A 17,931-nucleotide genomic window follows, 5' to 3' on the forward strand; every position below is an offset into this window, starting at 1 on the left:
GTGCTGTTATTGGCCATTCTGGGACTGCCTTGGGCTTGAGTTGTCAGAGCAGGCATTTTTGAGAGATTCAGTAGCACCAAACTGCAGGGCACATTCCCTGTGTAGTCCCTGAGAAGCTTTCATTGCTGGTCAGGCCCTGAAGTCAGACCAGATATGCCTTCAGCTCACTGCTGTGTCTGCAGTCTGACTGGCATATGTGGTTCTTTCCCTCTCCCCAGGGCAGGAGTCACTTTGGAGAGATGCTGGTGCCTGTCCAGGTTGCTTGCACACAGCCAGGCTTGTGGGCTGCTTGAATGGGTTCTGCCCAAGAGTGTATTGGAGAGGGTGGATTTGTCAAAGCATAATAGGGGAGAACAAAATGTATGGTGTAAGCAAGTTAGATAGTGAGTGTTGGTTCACACTGGTTCCCACAGGTAGCCCTCTGTTTACACTGGCGTAGTGGGGGAAGAAATGGTGCCTGTTATCTTCGTTGTACCTGGAAAAGTTTTCCAAAGATCTCTGACCCTCCAGCACGTGCTCTGAGATTAGTATAAACATATATCCCTCCCATATACCCCAGACATTTTTCAAACTGCTGCTTCTCCATGGGCTGTTCATTGTGCTGTCTTTTAGGGTGGGCCCTCAATGTCCTCTCACTTTCCTGTCTTTCCCACAGCTGAGCTCATTGATTTTTATTTATTTTATTTTTTATTTTATTAATATTTATTTATTTTTGAGAGAGAGAGAGAGAGAGCAAGAGACAAAACATGAGTGGGGGAGGGGCAGGGTGAGAGGGAGACACAGAAACTGAAGCAGGCTCCAGGTTCTGAGTTGCCTGACATGGGGCTCGAACTCATGAAACCATGAGATCATGACCTGAGTCAAAGTCAGATGCTTAACTGACTGAGCCACCCAGGCTGCCCCTGAGCTCAATGATTTTTAAACTTCTAGGTTTTAAGTCTTGATGGTTGTAGAACTCATGAAATTTTGCCCCTCTGTTTTTCAAAGCCAAATGATATGGGGTTACATTTTCTCCAGGTGGACTCTCAGTAAGTGTGTCTATTTTTCTCCCCTCTCCATGCTTGTGGCATCCCTCTCTCCCACAGTCTCATGGGTCCACTTAGGTCCCAGCAGTATCTCTGCCTTTCCTACCTTCTTTGATGTGGCTTCTTCTTTGCATTTAGTTGTGGAGTTTGTTCTGCCAGTCTTTGGGTAATTTTCTAGGTTATTACACTCATGTGAGTGTTACCTAGTTCTACTTGTGGAACAGGGTTAGCTTAGGGTCCTCCTATTCTGCCATCTTGCCTACAAGTCAAGAATTATTTATATTAGTGGGAAACTGGAAAATCTGAATTTGCAACAGCTGGAGAACTTTAAATAAATGATGGCATTGCCAATTATGGAACCATGAAAAAAATATAAAACTGTAAAAATATATAAAACTTACTTAAAAATGAATAACATGTATTTAAAAAGGTGAGACAAAATCATTAATAACCCTGTGATATAAATTTTCTTCTTTTTATATAGTTTGCCAATTTTTCTATAATGAATATATATAACTTTTATTATATATAGATTTTTAAAAGTATAAAATATATATCTGGTTTGCAAATCGTCCATGAACATAAAGAATATTTTAAGAGGTTGCATCTTAATGTAACTCTTTACTTTTTTTTCTTTTTCTTTTTTTAAATATATTTTAAATTTACATCCAAGTTTATTAGCATATAATGCAATAATGATTTCAGGAGTGGTTCGTCCCCTGTGTATAACAGCCAGTGCTCATCCCATCCTTAACGCCCCTTACTCATTTAGCCAATCTCCTCATGTACAACCCCTCCAGCAACCATCAATTTTTCTCTGTATTTAAGAGTCTCTTATGTTCTGTCCCTGTTTTTATATTATTTTTGCTTCCCTTCCCTTATGTTCATCTGTTTTGTATCTTAAATTCCACAGATGAGTGAAGTCATATGATATTTGTCTTTCTCTGACTTATTTCACTTAGCATAATACCCTCTAGTTCTATATGCATTGTTGCAAATGGCAAGGTTTCATTTTTTTGATTGAGTAATATTCCAGTGAGTGTGTGTGTGTATACACATATATATACCACATCTTTTATCCATTCATCCATCAGTGGACATTTGGGCTATTTCCATACTTTGGCTATTGTCGATAGTGCTGCTATAAACACTGGGATGCATGTGCCCCTTCGAAAAAACACACCTTTATCCCTTGGATATATACCTAGTAATGCAATTGCAGGGTGGTAGGGTAGTTCTATTTTTAACTTTTTGAGGAACCTCCATACTGTTTTCCAAAGTAGCTACGCTAGTTTACATTCCCACCAGCAGTGCAAAAGAGATCCTCTTTCTCCGCATCTTTGCCAACATCTGTTCTTGCTTGAGTTGTTAATTTTAGCCATTTTGATTGGTGTGAGGTGGTATCTCAAAGTGGTTTTGATTTCTCTGATGATTTCTCTGATGATGAGTGATGTTGAACATTTTTTCATGTGTCATTATTCTCCATAAGTTTTTTCCTCTATATCCCTGATTCGCTGCTCTGCTTCATCCATCTTTGCTGCCATGGCATCATTCGAGATTGCATCTCAGTTATAACATTTTAAATTTAGTCCTGACTAGATTGTACTTCTTTTATCCCTGCAGAAAAGGATTCTATGCTTTTTTCAAAGCCAGCTAGTATATTTATTATCATGATTCTAATTCTGATTCACCACTCTTGCTTGCATATGTGTTGATTAAGCTCTGGCTGTCATTTCTTCCTGTTCTTTCTTTTGGGGAGAATTCCTTTGTTTTATTATTTTGGAGAAAGAAAAAAAATAAAATAAATTAAAAACAACACAAAAAAATAAAAGGATGGTAGATCCTAGATTTATCTTGGTCTGGTTGTTGAAAGAAGCTTGATAGAATAGAGGAGAAAGGGAAAGAAAGAAAAAAAAGGAAAAAGAAAAAAAGGAAAACTTTTAAAAGTTTAAAAAATGAATACATTAAATGGAATAAAATGCAATGATGAAATTAAAATAGAAATAAAAATATTTACAAAAAAATTAAAAAATAGAAAAAATTAAAGAAAAATCTTTTTTGTAAAAACGGAAAGTAAAAATAATTTTTTTCTCTTTCTGTATTCAATAATAAGGAAAGAAAAAGAAAAAAAATGAATAGATGGACTGGCGAACAGCATGGAATACAATTGAAATTACATTCAGTTTCCCCAGAAGTCAAACTATGAAGCACTTTATAGTCTATAAACTAAGCAGGCAGAGAGAATTGTGGTGCTCCTCTAGAACGTCATTGGTGCAATTGGATGGAGCTTGGTGTAAGAGCTGTTTTTCACTAGATGGTGCTGCTTAGCTTACAGGGGTGGATCGTTGTGGCACACATATACACATGCATGGGAGAGGTGAAAATGGCATCACCTAGCTACTCAGTCTCTGGTGTCAGAACTCTGTGCTCTCACCCACCAGCAATCAAGCACCCCTCCTTTGCCTCTGGCCTCCTTCTATTCCCCACTTCTACCCTGTCTGTGACCAAACTGTCAGCCTGCCAGGTGCCACCTCCCTCCTGAGTTTTGTCTCACATGGAGCTGTGTTTCCCAACCCCTCACTTCTTAGGGACTGCAGCTTTGACCTAGTTAGATCATCTGGGAAGGGTCTCGCTGAGCAGTGGTCCAACGCCAGGAATGTTCACACAACTGTGCTGCTGCACATGCCCAGAGATAGCGGCCGGGTGCCAGCCCACCCCAGAAAACATTCATGTGATTGTATAGCAGCAGCGTTTCAGGAATTATGGGAAATCACAATACACATCTGGCACCAGGCTTCACCCTTAACAGCCTTGTTCCAACATTAGCAAAGGTGGCTGTTCTCTGGGGTTCGCTGGGATCTTTGCCTGTGAGGAGCCCTCACACCCTCTACCAAATGTCCTCTCAGCAGGGAACTATCTCTCCCGTGTGACCTGAGGACCAGTCTGTTCCTGAAGACTCACCCTTCCCACCAAAGCTTTTCCAGGTATTGAGCTGTGGAGTTTCAGACTCTGTGCTCCCCTGTATAGAGTCTTAATGGTATCCAAACCCTCTCCTTTATCCTTTCTCCCCAGCTGCTTTCAGGTGGCGTGCTCTTCCTGTACTCCCACTGCTATCTCCGTCCTCTCTCCACAAACAGAAAGGTAGCTCCCTACCCTCCACGGCTTCTCTCTCCCCCAGTTCACCTCTCCATGCTGCGTACCTACCCACTTCTGTGGTTCAAGTTATGCGGATTGTTGTGTTAATCCCCAGATCAATTTTCTAGGTGCACAAGATGGTTTGGTGTTGATCTGACTGCATTTCAGGGACCAGAGGTGCAAAAAACTTCTATTCTGTTTTGCTATCTTTACATTGATTTTTCAAATATTGAATCAGTCTTACATCACTGATGGAGGGGCTTGGATGAAGAGGTCTGCTCCCCCCTTCACAGGCTGCTGGCAGTCTGTAACTCTTTACTTTTAGTGTTTGTTAATTCTAATTTAAATGCCATCCTATCCTAGAGACAAAATAGTATTTAATATCCAGATGAAAAAAATTACTTGAAACACCTGGATTTAACTTAATTTCTTTATATTAAAACACCCTTTATACCTCTTAGCAGAGATATTATGGCAAGATGTCTTCCTATGTAAAATGCTTTGGTTATTTTTAAGGAAGTCCTTCACAGATAGTCAGAAATGAAGTCAAGACAGAAGTCACTGCTGTTTGGGAGGTCAGGAACAATACCGTGTCTCAAAAGCTCCACACAGCCCACATACTTGTTGACTAATTGTCTACATGGGTTGTAGAGTTTGTATCTGCTGGTGCTTCTATGTCATCGAATACTTCTATGTGACTCAGTTACATTTAGGAAGATGTGTCCTCTTGCAGTCCTAAAGCTCAGATGAATGCTCTCTCCATACAGAGGAGGGGGCTCCATGAGAATATAAGGAAAGGATTTTGTAGCATAAAACAAATATTTTCTAAGCACTTAATTTTTATGTTCAGGATGAGGGGCTCACTGTGGTCTGAAATTTTAATGAGGTATGTATTTGGTATATAGGTGACAGGATTTTATAATATGTCATCAACTTGTACTGAAATAATTTCTAAAGGGCCCTTATTCCCTTGAGACTGCAATAAAAGTAGCTGGTAAGACCATACCAGAATATCTAAAATTTTTCATTGAAATTCCAAGAGGAGAAGAGAAAAATATAGTGAGGAAAAAATAGTGGAGGAAATAGTGACTAAAAATGTATCACATTTATTGAAGAATATTAATTTACATGTCATCAAAAGCAAACAGAAAAACTCAAGGAAAATCACGCCAAGGTAAACTATAACCAAACTGCTGAAAACCAAAGAAACAGAAGCCTTAAAAGCAACCAGAGAAAAGTGACCCATTAAATATAGGGAAACAAGTTGAATTACTGAAGATTTTTAAGAAATCATAAAAGCCATAAGATATTGAATATTATCTTTCAAGTGCGCAAAGAAAAGAATTGTCAATCCAGAAATCTAGATCAAGCAAAAAATATTCTTTAGGAGTAGTATAGAAATAAAGACATCCTCAGATGAAGAAGAAAAATAATAGATTTTATCAACAATAGACTATTACAGAAAATTATAATTTATGTTCTTTAGAGTGAAGAAAATGACATCAAAAAGAAACTTCGAACTGGAAAAATGAAGAAAGAGCAAGTAAAAAGTAAATGTGACAGACTATTTTTCCTTCATTTATATTTTTAAAACTGGATATGAATGTTTAAAGCAAAAAATATGACATTTTCTTTTGGGGATTTTAAGAAATTTAGATGTAATATATATAACAATTGTACCATAAAGTAGGAAGGAATATGACATTTATAAATCTCTCTTTTACTTGGAGTGGTAAAATATTAACTCTAAGTAGACTGTGAAAGATTAGATATGTATATTTCAATCCCTGGAGCAAACACTATAAATAATATAGAAGATATAGCCAAAAAGTCAACAGATAAATTAAAATGGAATGCTAAAATATATTCACATATACCAAAAGGGAGCTAGAGAGTGGGATCAGAAGAACAAGAGACTGACTAGAAAAACAGATGATAAATTATAAAATGGTCAACCTAAATCTGAGCATATTGAGTATTAAATTACATGGAAATGGATTAGGTTTCAACTTCCTGGTAAGATGTAGGCACGCTGTACCTTGCCTCTCCTCCTGAATATAGCTATAAATCCTGGGGGTGGGGGTGGGGAATGCATGTTGCAGCCATTGGAAAAAAAATCAGTAGCAAAAACACAAAAACCTCTGAAAAGCAAATAGTAACAGGCAGATAAGGAAAGACATGAATTTAGAATACCATTTAACCAGTATTGGTTAGAACTCCCTAGTCAGATCAAGGAATTGGAAACCTGGAAGTAAGTACCAGAGCACAGAGAGTGTTCCAAGAGATTTACTCACTTCTAGCCCAATAATTGAACAAAGGACCACCTTAAGCTCGGAGAGAGTTTGGAATCTACTGCCTTTTTTTTTTCTCTTTCTTTTCTCTATTCTCTTACTGTTCCCCCGTAGTGATTGCAACTGGTGGCAATGAGAGACTGTAGAGGCAAAACCCCAAAGGAGTAGAAATTTAGCTGGTTTGTAGTTTGGTACCTGACATTAATTTGGAAAATTCTCAGTCATTATGTTTCAAATATTTCCTTTGTTCCTTTCTCTCTATTTTCCCTTCAGGTCGTATTCCTATTGCACATATGTTACACCTTTTATAGTTGTCCCACAGTCCCTGTGTTGTTGTTCTTTTCCAGTGTTTATTCTGTTTCCTTTTTGGTTTTCAAGAATTCTATTGATATGCGCTCCAGTGCAGAGATTCTTTCTTCAGCCATGTCCAGTTTACTGATAATCCCATAGAAAACATTCTTCATTTCTTTTACAGAGGATTTTTTTTAAATCTCTGACATTCTTGTTGTTCTTTCATAGGACTTCCTTTTTCTCCTTACATTTCCAATCTGGTCTTGCATGCTGTTTGCATTGTCTGTTAGAATCTTTAATGTATCAATTATCATAGTTTAAAATTTCTGTCTGCTAATTCCAACATCTCTGATGTGTCTGATTCAGATGTTTGCTCTGTCTTCTCAATTTTTCTTTCTTACCTATTGATTTGCTTTGTAATTTTTTTATTGCTGGCCAGACATGATGTACTGGGAAAAAAGACTGCTGTAAATAGGATTTGAATAATGTGGTGATGAGGTTTGGGGATAGGGGAAGCATTCTATTGTCTATGATTAGGTCTCAGTTTTTGTGACCCTATGCCTGGACTATGAAATTCACAAGTGTTCTTAGTTTTTTTCCACCCTTCTTAGATGGGACAGAGTGGCAAGAGTAGGAATGGAGTTATATATTTCCCTTCCCCAGGTCACTTATCCTCTGATAATACCCCAGTAGGTTAGGTACTGAGACCAGGCCTTGTTAAGAAGAACAAAGTTCTCTGTTGTATTTCAAAATGATTCCTTTCCCCCTCCTCCTGCTGGAATCCTGAGAATTTTTTCTGATGTATACTGTGGAAATCTGGTCCAACTTCTGGAGGTAGATCTTATAATATGGGGGGACCTCCTATGACTAGGTCACCCTGAAGGTTTTAACTCTTAGAAGTTGTCTGCACTGAGCCTCCAGCAATTTATCATTTATGGTTCAGGCTTCCTACACAGCCACTGGTTCCTGAGGCAGTTTCTGCTCTTGAGTGTCTGCTCTAGTAAGTGGCAATTCCCTTTGTTTGCCTTTCTCTCCAATCTTGGAAGCAGCAGTTTGGCCTTTGTCCTCCTCTGCATTATGGATCCAACAACAGTTGATTTTTTTCAGGCTGTTCACCTTGACTTTTGTTGTTAGGTGGGGTAGAGAGGAGACTTCTAACCTGTTTACATTTAGAACCAGAAACCAGTAACTATTCATTGTAAAAAGTGGACAGTATGTTCTATTACCCATAAACAGGGACTCAAATTTTTCTGTGGATTTTCCATTTTATACTTTAAGAACTTGAGAATAATCTTTAGTTGTTTCTGATCTGTCTAGTCCTGTCAATAAAATGTACAACAGGGATTCATTTCTTCATTTTTCTTATATAACATAGGCTTCATTAAAGGAAAACATAAAAATAATTCCAGTTAAAGTAATGACTAATATTAATATGCAAAAGAACACACAAAAATCCTTACATGTACATATTATTAGGTATTATTATTTTCTTTTGATTAAAAAAAAACCTAATTCCTGACATGCCATCCTGGCATCAAAATAGTCACTGCAGTTCTCACTTAAGGTTAACTTTTCCAGTAGTGTATCATTAATCACATCTAAATGGATTCTTTTTTCAGGACGTAAAAAAAATGGAGCTTCATTGGATACATAAAAAGCAATGAATTATGATAGTCTCAGGAATGTTGTTTTAAAGGGAATTGGGGGTTGAAGTAAAGAAGCAATGCCAAACTTGCTTGACTGTAAACAAGTGCATGTGAAGTGAACATCAGATTATGTATTTTAAACAAGGATAGAAGCACAGCATGGTTCTAGTTTTTAATTCAACTCATTCCTCACTAAGGAATGGGTGACATCTTTTGTTAGTGTGACTAAGGCAGTTGTAAAATATTTTTTTAATGTTGTTTTTCCCAGTTTTGAGGTCTTAGCTAGATGCTGGTAAATTTGCTTTCTTGGGCAACTGATTAAAACCATATTCTATCACTTCCCTTATCAGGGCTAGGGGCTCTCACAATCAGGGAACACTGTGTACCAGCTGTAGGTGCCCCAGGGCCAGATGCCAGATAACTGGCAACATTTCCCATGTCCCTGATCCCTGGAAATTATTCCCTGGAAATTATTCAAATTATTTAACCCACAGGGAGCCCATGAACTCTAACTAGCCCCATGCCCTATGGCTCCAGTGTGCTCCAGCATCCACCCTGTTCCCAGGTACAACTTCCTGTGTGGCCTTGCCTGGCAGCCTTTTCTTTATTGGAGCTATAAGAAGCAAAAGTTCTGCCTTCCATCTATCCAAATATTGCTGTGTTGTATCCCACCATCAAAAGAATCTTTATAGTCTTATTAAATAGAAATTCTGAGATTTTATGTTTGTTATCTACTTACTCATTTGTCAACCATGCTCTGTACTTTGTGTTCATTGGGGTATTTACTTCCTTTATTCATTCACTGAAGACAAACCGATAAATATGCTAGTGTATATATAATATATAGTATGAACAAAGAGCATCAGGTGAAAAGTAGCAGATGGGACTGAGAAGTTTCAGAAAGCGAAAAGTTAAAAAGGACTGGATATTATTATTATTTTTCATTTATTTATTTTGAGAGAGGGAGAGTGTGCATGCATGTGAGCTGAGGATGGGCAGAGAGAGGGAGAGAGAGAACCCCAAGCACGTTTTGCGCTGTGAGTGCAGAGCCCTACGCAGGGCTCAATCCCATGAACTGTGAGATCGTGACTTCAGCCAGAACCAAGAGTCAGATGCTTAACTAACTGACTCACTCAGGTGCCCCTAAAAAAAGGATTGTATATTATATTAATGTACAGAATTTGGACTTTATTTTGTAGATAACCAGAAGATAATAAAGGATTGTAAACAGACCCTAATTCTATCAGGTTTATTACTGACCAACTAGGGAGATGTGGACTATTAGTTTACTTAGAGTTACCAGTGTAGCAATGTTTACATAAATTTTTGTTATTGTTTTCTCTCTAGTAGACATGAACTGCAGGATTCTGTATTTAATATAATTTAGCATAGAAAGACTTCTAGTTTAAAATGTGTGTGTACCAGATATTTATCCAGCTCTGGTTACTGAATACTTCATTTTCAGTTTACCCTGGAGTTGTTGGAGGGAAAGATATGATGTTTTGGCAAGGCTGAAAAGATCTAAAGTTGCTTGTAGAAATGCAATAGAGAACACAGTTGCTATCATAATGGAGACCTAATCATTGACATGGGCTAGACCTGAGACTGTGCAATTCATTTTAGTACTCAACAGAAAGCTACATTTATTTAAGAGAGAATCTTGTCAAAGTCTTCTGTCCTTAGTCTCAAGTCAATAATAATGACAACACTTTTGTTCACACCAGGTGAAAATGTATTGTCCTCTCTACTTTCCTATCAAATATAAACTTTCATAGCTACAAATTCAAATGTTATTAAATCCAGGATTAATTTGAATTTATATAGTAATATTTCATTCTCTCAGTATTTCCTTCCTAAGAAATATAATTTCAAAGACAAAGTATGTATTTTCTATGCAATTACAACTTTTGGTTCTGAGAAAAACAAGACCACTTTTAAATTATTTGCTTGTCTTAAAATCTTATTCTAATTAGAAGAACAAATGAACATATTATAAGATGAATCTCTTTCATTAACTTTGTACTTTCTTGAAGAATAAAATTATCAACACCTTAGTTTATTAAAGAATTGCTATGTCACGCTTTAAGAAATATATTTTGGAATTAACATCTACTCCTTCATTTTAGGGTGAGATTACAAATTAAGATACGTGAATATTCCATAGCTATGATGCAGGAATTAGCAACAGATAACTATTAAACACATTTTAAGTCAGATACTGTTACATAACTCAGTTCTCACAATCACTTTTCGGGAGGATATTCTTAACTCTTTTGAAATTAACAAAGTTGGGACATGGAAGTTTCGGGTAATATAAGATCACAAAACTAGAAACTGTTTTGAAACAATATTGTTTGTTTTGAGTCCACCACACAATCGCTCTAATTGTCATTAACCATACACAGATAATTTAACCACTTCCCTAGAACACAGAATTGCTCTTTTCCCACCCATTTAAATTAGACTCAACCATGTGACTTGCTTCAGCCAAGGAAATGTAATCAGCTGTGGCATGTGGCACTTTAGAGTAGAAACTGTGAAAAAAATTCAAAATGAAGTAAGCATTGGTAAGTCACTCAAAATAGAGTCAAAATGACATTGAGGAAGTAGGTCCCATGTAAGTCTTCCTTTTTATTTTCAGAACACCATGAACTTTTGACTTTTGTTGATTGGAACTTGACCCCCTCTTGGAACACATCCTTCTATTTTGGACTAAAATAAAGACAATGTGACACCTATTCACTAAGTAGCCAATTGTGTATTAGGCAGTTAGTTTAAATTCTGTTGGCACCAATCAAATTTTTTCAAAACAAGTTATGTAACCATTTTTTTTCTTCGTAAGTGTGCACTCCCTGCTCACAATTCAGAGCCACTTTCAATTTTGTCAATTGTGTTTCTCCCAGATTACAATCACTAAGACCCAAAATAATGCTTTTGTTTGCTTTACAGTCTCTTCTTCATAATCAACATGGCATAATCAGCAGGATCCAGAGTGCCTGACCTCCATCACTGGCAGTGCTGTGGATTCAATTAAGATACCTACAAAAGTCCATTGCTTTTTTTTTCTTCTCCGTGGCTTATGGTCATGTTGGTAAGTCCTGTTGGTTTCGAACCTCCCGTATTGGTTGAGGTTCAGGCCTTTATTTGGGTGTCCTCTATTGCTGGCTTTTATCCTCACCTGTTTCTGAGGGGAGCATTTCCTTTACACTCAGTTTTAGTGGAAGATTTGGGTTTCAGATTCTTGGTAAGTACTCAATTATGGGAAATAATTTTTGTAGGGGGACTTTTCTAGGAGTTCCTCCTAGAACTCCTGCAGGATTTATTTTTAAAGAATATGGCCCTTCTTGCTTTAAAATTTTGCCCCATTGGATTTACATTACCCAGGTTGTTTTAAAACTTAATGGGTCAAAATGGGGCAATTTTCATATCACAAAACTAAGGATTGGAAAAGGATTATAAAACGAAACAAAATGAATGTAATGCCTATTTTAATTGGTACCAAATGTATTGAGGACTCTAAAAACACTGCTTTACAAAATACCACTTCTAAATTAATTGAGGTAAACAAACAATTGAAGGAAGACCCTCATTCTCTGGGATTCATTAATGATAATTTTCATAGATTAAGATTCTGTTACTCAAAAGAAGGGGGCAGATAGGAATGCTGATCTTGTCATTCTCACAGGATAGAAGACTTCTTCCATAGGTATCAAGATGGATCCTCTTATACTAAAATAAATGCTGGGGAAAACAGGAAAATAAAGTATATTTAGTTTATATGAATGCCTTCTCTCTCTCACACAGACACACAGACACACACACACACACACACACACACACAGACACACTGTGTTTCAAACTCAGATATATTAGCCACAGAAATAGGTTCTGGCATATGGTCAGTGCTTAAAAGACTTTGTACAAGAAGAAAAACACTTCTTTGGCAACAAGTATATCTAAATTTTTACATACTCAACTTCTTCATAGAGAATCAGTGTTGTTAGGTAGTGTACTGAATTATGTATTGCAAGCATATGCTTATATTTCCCATACCTCCTGATGTGGGGAAATACAAGGAGAAGAAAAGCAACAAGTTTCAGGAAGAGACATAAGTAACACTGGCAAATCCGACCTAAGAATCAAGATGAACATAATTTTTGTAAATGATAAACAGTTATTGTGTAATTGTGATTATAATACACATGAGACTATTTACTAGGTTCAGACACAATAGAGAGATTTCCCAGAAAATTCAGACAGGTCAGGTGTAACATGAGATAATACTGGTTAAATTCCTATCTTTCAAAGGGACTGTGTAACTGATCTCTATATAAACCAGAATCTTACCTTTAATACTCAGGAAGCACTCATTCAGTGTATATCTGTATAAATAAAGCTTGGAGAAGTTCCCTAATTAGGGTTTTCTGAAGAAAACCAGTAGATATACTAGAAGCGTCTGATCCACCCTGCCCCATGAATGAAAAAAATGGGTACATTTATAATATGAATATATTATGTAGTGTTCATACAACAAAATATAAGATATATAGTAGGTTCTGAAATGAGTACTCATTTTCTTCTCCAGGAAGACCTAATAGTTTTTAACTATTGATGAGTAGATAGTCTCTGTGAGAGTACATTCTCTTTCTTTTTCTGGTCATTTTATGCTCTTCTTTTGTGAAGTAAACTTTGGAATGTCATCTTTTTGTTTCAGGGTTCCTAGTGTTATCTCCACCTATGTGCTTTATCTGTCAGCAGTTGCTACATAAGACAGAATAACAAATCTCAGTAGATTTAAAAAATAAGCATTTCCTCATACATCTTAGGGTTAGCTAGGGGAGCTCAGTAAACTCTTGTCATTGGTTTGTTAGGATGTGTCATCCATAAATATGCTCTCAAAAACCCAACCTACCTCTTAACTCGTTAATGGAAATAGCTGGATGATTCTGCAGCTCTCTGCTTCTCACTTGTCCACATATTTGTGTCTATAGCCTTTCTTTTATTACTGTATCTGCCACTAGCTAATAAGCAGTGTAACAGGATGAATAAAATTTCGGTATTTTCCCTCTTTCTCTCATTTTACTTCCATCTACATTCAGGAAAGGATCCAATATTTATCTTTCAGCAGTTACACAGTAAAGTAACCATTGGTTTATGTGTGTATTATCTTCTTTGAACAATGGACTCCTTTGTGGCAGATCTTATATATCAGTTACCTTGTATTGTCAGTTTCCATGTCCAGAATATTGTCTCTCAAATTTTAATATGCATAAAATCACCTGGCATGTTAAAACGCAAGATTCTGATTCAGGGGATCAAGGTTTAAGCCTGATAGTCTGTCTTCTTTACAAGCATCCAGATGTTACGGATGCTTCTGGTTCATAGCCTGCAATTTGAGACACAAGGATCAAACTGCATTTTATAAAAAAGAAATGTGGTTCTCCTCTTTGCTAGATCACCACTCATTCCAGTGTAATATTTTTTATTATATTTTATGATATGCTACTTAAATCTAAATAGATGACTTGGATCCTTGGTAAAACAATTAAATATTTAATGAGAATGAGGAAACGTGTTATGGTGTATGCCAAGGAGGTAAGTACAGGCATATCTCTACCATGTTCTTAAATCACAAAATATAATGTACTCTTCGTCTATGTCATTTAAAGGAGTCCTTCTAAATGGAAATTACTTGCCATTCTTTGCCAAGATAATCTTTTATAAATGACATACTAACAGTCATTTCTATAAATTCTATAACCCAAATTGAGGTCTGCTTAACCTTAATGATATGTAAAAATTATTCTTGGTCATATAAATTGAATAAATATATTGCATAATCTGAATAATTACTCTCTTAGATAAGTTCTCAGTTCCAGATTCATTACTTTTTTTCAGTAATCATATCTCAGCTTCTCCTATGCCTAAATCCATTAGAAAAATGGTTTCTCTAGTTTCTCTTGTATCTACTGCAGTTTCCACATTTTTTTTCATGTGACATATTCTCAGGATAAAGATCAAATCAAAGGCATCTGTAAGACTCTTTGAGTCTTTTAAGATGACACTTAGATAGTTGTCTCAGTGAAACAAAAGGTCATATGAATATTTTAAAAGCATAGTCTCAGAAGCCTAATCCCCAAAATAACTATGTGTAAATCTAGAGAGAGAGGTTTGTCTCACAACATATTATAAGCTTAGCTTTTGTTTAGTGGAGTGGAATATAACCTGAGAGAAAATCCATAAAGGTGTAATGGTGTTTCATTGGCTCAGATTAAAAGGTACTAAGATAGCTCAAATTATAAGAAAGTCTTTGGACTCTAAATTTTCTATGGAATAAAGCAGGTTGAGGAAGCTACTAAGCAGCAATCTTGAGACATTTTTTATAGTAAAAGAAGAGTGTTATTGAGGATGGAGCTAAGAACCCTGAAGAACAAGAGACCAAAGGATACTGCCAGGGAGCAGAACTGGTCCCTAATCAAATAATATTTCCAGCTCGTGGAAGAGGGTGATCTGATAATGTGTGTCCAGATAGATTTCAGAAGTGCTGTGAACCAGTGATTGCCATATGCTTAATATGCCTCTCCTTTTAAATGAGCACATATATTATTGTTATCTGCCACTGTCTCACTATAGAATTCTGATCACATTTTTTTATTTTTAATTTTTTTAAGTTTTTATTTTAATTCATTAACATACAATGTTATATTAATTTAAAGGGTACAGTATAGTGGTTCAACACTTCCATACATCACCCAGCACTCATCACAATAAGTACACTCCTTAATCTCCATGCCTATTTAGCCTATCCCCATACCCACCTCCACTCTGGTAACTATCAGCTTGTTCTCTATAGTTAAAAGTCTGTTTCTTGGTTTCTGTCTCTCTCTCTCTCTCTATTTTATCTTTGCTAATTTGTTTTCTTTCTTAAATTACCCATATGAGTGGAATCATATGGTACTTGTCTTTCTCTGACTTATTTTGCCTATCATCATATTCTCTAGCTCCATCCATGTCATTGCAAATGACAAGATTTCATTCCTTTTCATAGCTGAGTAATATTCCATTGTGTATGTGCGTGCGTGCATGTGTGTGTGTGTGTGTGTGTGTGTGTGTGTGTGTGTGTGTATCACAATTTTTTTTTCTTTTTATTTATTTTTGAGAAAAACATAGACAGAGTGTGAGCAGGCAAGGGGAAGAGAGAGACACATACAGAGTCTGAAGCAGGCTCCAGGCTCTGAGCTGTCAGCACAGAGCCTGATGCAGGGCTTGAATTCACAAACTATGAGATCATGACCTTAGCTGAAGTCAGGCGCTTAACTGACTGAGCCACCCAGGTGCCCCTATACCATATCTTCTTTAGCTATTCATCTAGCAATGGACCCTTGGGCTACTTGCATATCTTGGCGACAGTATATAATGCTACAGTAAACATAGGAGTGCACGTGTCACTTTGAATTACTATTTTTATATTATTTGGGTAAATACCCAGTAGTGCAATTGCTGGATCATAGAGTAGTTCCATTTTTAACTTTTTGAGGAATCTCCATACTATTTTCCACAGTGGCTGTATCAATTTGTGTTCCCAATGGTTGCAAGAGGGTTCCCCTTTCTCCATATCCTTGTTGTTTCCTGTGTTGTTGATTTTAGCCATTCTGACAGTTGTGAGGTGATATCTCACTGTAGTTTTGATTTGCATTTCCCTGATGGTAAGTTATTATGAACATCTTTTAATGTGTCTGTTGGCTGCTGGATGTCTTCTTTGGAGAAAAGTCTGTTCATGTCTTCTGCCCATTTTTAATTGGAATATTTGTTTTGGGGTGTTAAATTATGTACGTTTTTTATATATTTTGGATACTAACCCTTTATTGGATATGTAATTTATAAATATTTTCCACCATCCTTCAGATTGCCTTTTACTTTTGTTGATTGTTTCCTTCTCTGTGCAAAAGCTTTTTATTTTGATGTAGTCCTAATAGTCTATTTTTGCTTTTTTTTTTTTTGCCTTGCCTCAGGGGACCTATGTAGAAGAAAATTTACTCTGGTTGATGTTGAAGAAGTTTCTGTCTCTGTTCTTTTCTAGGATATTTATGGTTTCAGGTCTCACATTTAAATCTTAATCCATTTTGAACTTACTTTTGTGTATGGTGTTACAAACTGGTCCAATTTTATTATTTTGCATGGTGATGTCCAGTTTTCCCGGTACCATTTGTTGTAAAGAATTTTTCCCATTGGATATTCTTTCTCGCTTTGTCAAAGATTAATTCACCATGTGGTTGTTGGTTTATCTGTGGATTTTCTATTATGTTCCATGAGCTGATCATGTTTTTAGTATGTAACTTGTCTTTTTCAGCTCACGGTCTCTGGCTCAGAGGAACTATACCCACAGGGCAGCAGTGATAGACTCTTCTCTACATCTGAACTTAGAGTATTAGATTCTATATTCCAATTCTGATGTAGTAATGGGAAATGACTTTTTGAGGGCCTAGAATGAAAGCAAACATATTTTACATGTAGGAGGAATGTAAATGATTTGTGGTAGATGATGTTTTGAACTAGATTTTTTCAATGCCTACAAATTCTTTATAATTCTTTTTATCAAAAGATGGAATCTATTTCTTTATACCCTGAATCTGTTCTTGGTCATATGGCTTATTTGGGCAATAAATAATTCACAAATGTGGAATAACCAGAGGCTTAAAAAGTAATTAATGCATTAGTTCATGCATTTTTTTTCCTGATAACCATAGCATCACGATGTAGACAACTTTGGCCTTAGGATAAGAGAGTATGTAGTTAAAAGAGACCCCAGCTGTTCTAGCCAACCAAGCTTTGTTGGCTGAGTTCCCAAACTTATAAATAAAGTCATCCAGGACCAAACAGCACAAACTGAACTAGTCCAGACCAGAAAAACCTTGTAGCTAATTCTCATACTTGTGAGAAACAGAATTTATTGTTGTTGTAGACACTAAGTTTTGAGGTGACTTTTATTGTTGAGTTATTGATTCTTGAATATACTATTTCTATAGTATCTCACATGCAGAAGATGGTTAACATGCAGCAGCATGATTCCAATAATTTATGTTTATAATGCCTCTGTACCATCAAAGTCATCATCAGCATTTGGAAATTTAACATTTTAAGAGGATTTGTACATTTTTACTCCAATTTTTTTTATTTAATTGATGAAAAGACTGATATTTAGCATGTTTGGGAAATTGTTAATCTGTGTTCATAACAGTGTCAATGTGTTTGATTCTTCTTTTCTTTCTTTTCTTGCCTTTTCTTGTCTTTTCTTTATCTATCAATCAACCTATCTATCATCTATCTATTATCTATCATCTAATATCTATCTATCATCTCTCTATGTATCTATGTATCTATCATCATCATCATCATCGATCTATCCACACTACATCAGCTTTCTCTGCATTACAATATCCGAGTTTGTAAAGTTCACTTTCAAAACATGATCGCCAAATGCTTGAAACAGTGACCTAATAATGTTCAGCATCCTTAGATTTCAATGAAAGTTTCAATTTTGCC

General features: G+C 36.3%; 1 long non-coding RNA gene across 1 annotated transcript in view; it reads left to right on the forward strand.

Moving 5' to 3' along the window:
- The window catches only part of LOC125176013 (uncharacterized), a 525,938-nt gene that overhangs the window by 189,243 nt on the left and 318,764 nt on the right, over nucleotides 1-17,931 (forward strand). The window contains exon 2 of the long non-coding RNA XR_007156099.1: nucleotides 11,338-11,479. This is a non-coding gene — a long non-coding RNA (uncharacterized LOC125176013). The remainder of the gene's footprint in view (nucleotides 1-11,337; nucleotides 11,480-17,931) is intronic.

Source organism: Prionailurus viverrinus, chromosome D1 (assembly GCF_022837055.1).
Source record: "Prionailurus viverrinus isolate Anna chromosome D1, UM_Priviv_1.0, whole genome shotgun sequence".
Classification (NCBI taxonomy): Eukaryota; Metazoa; Chordata; class Mammalia; order Carnivora; family Felidae; genus Prionailurus; species Prionailurus viverrinus.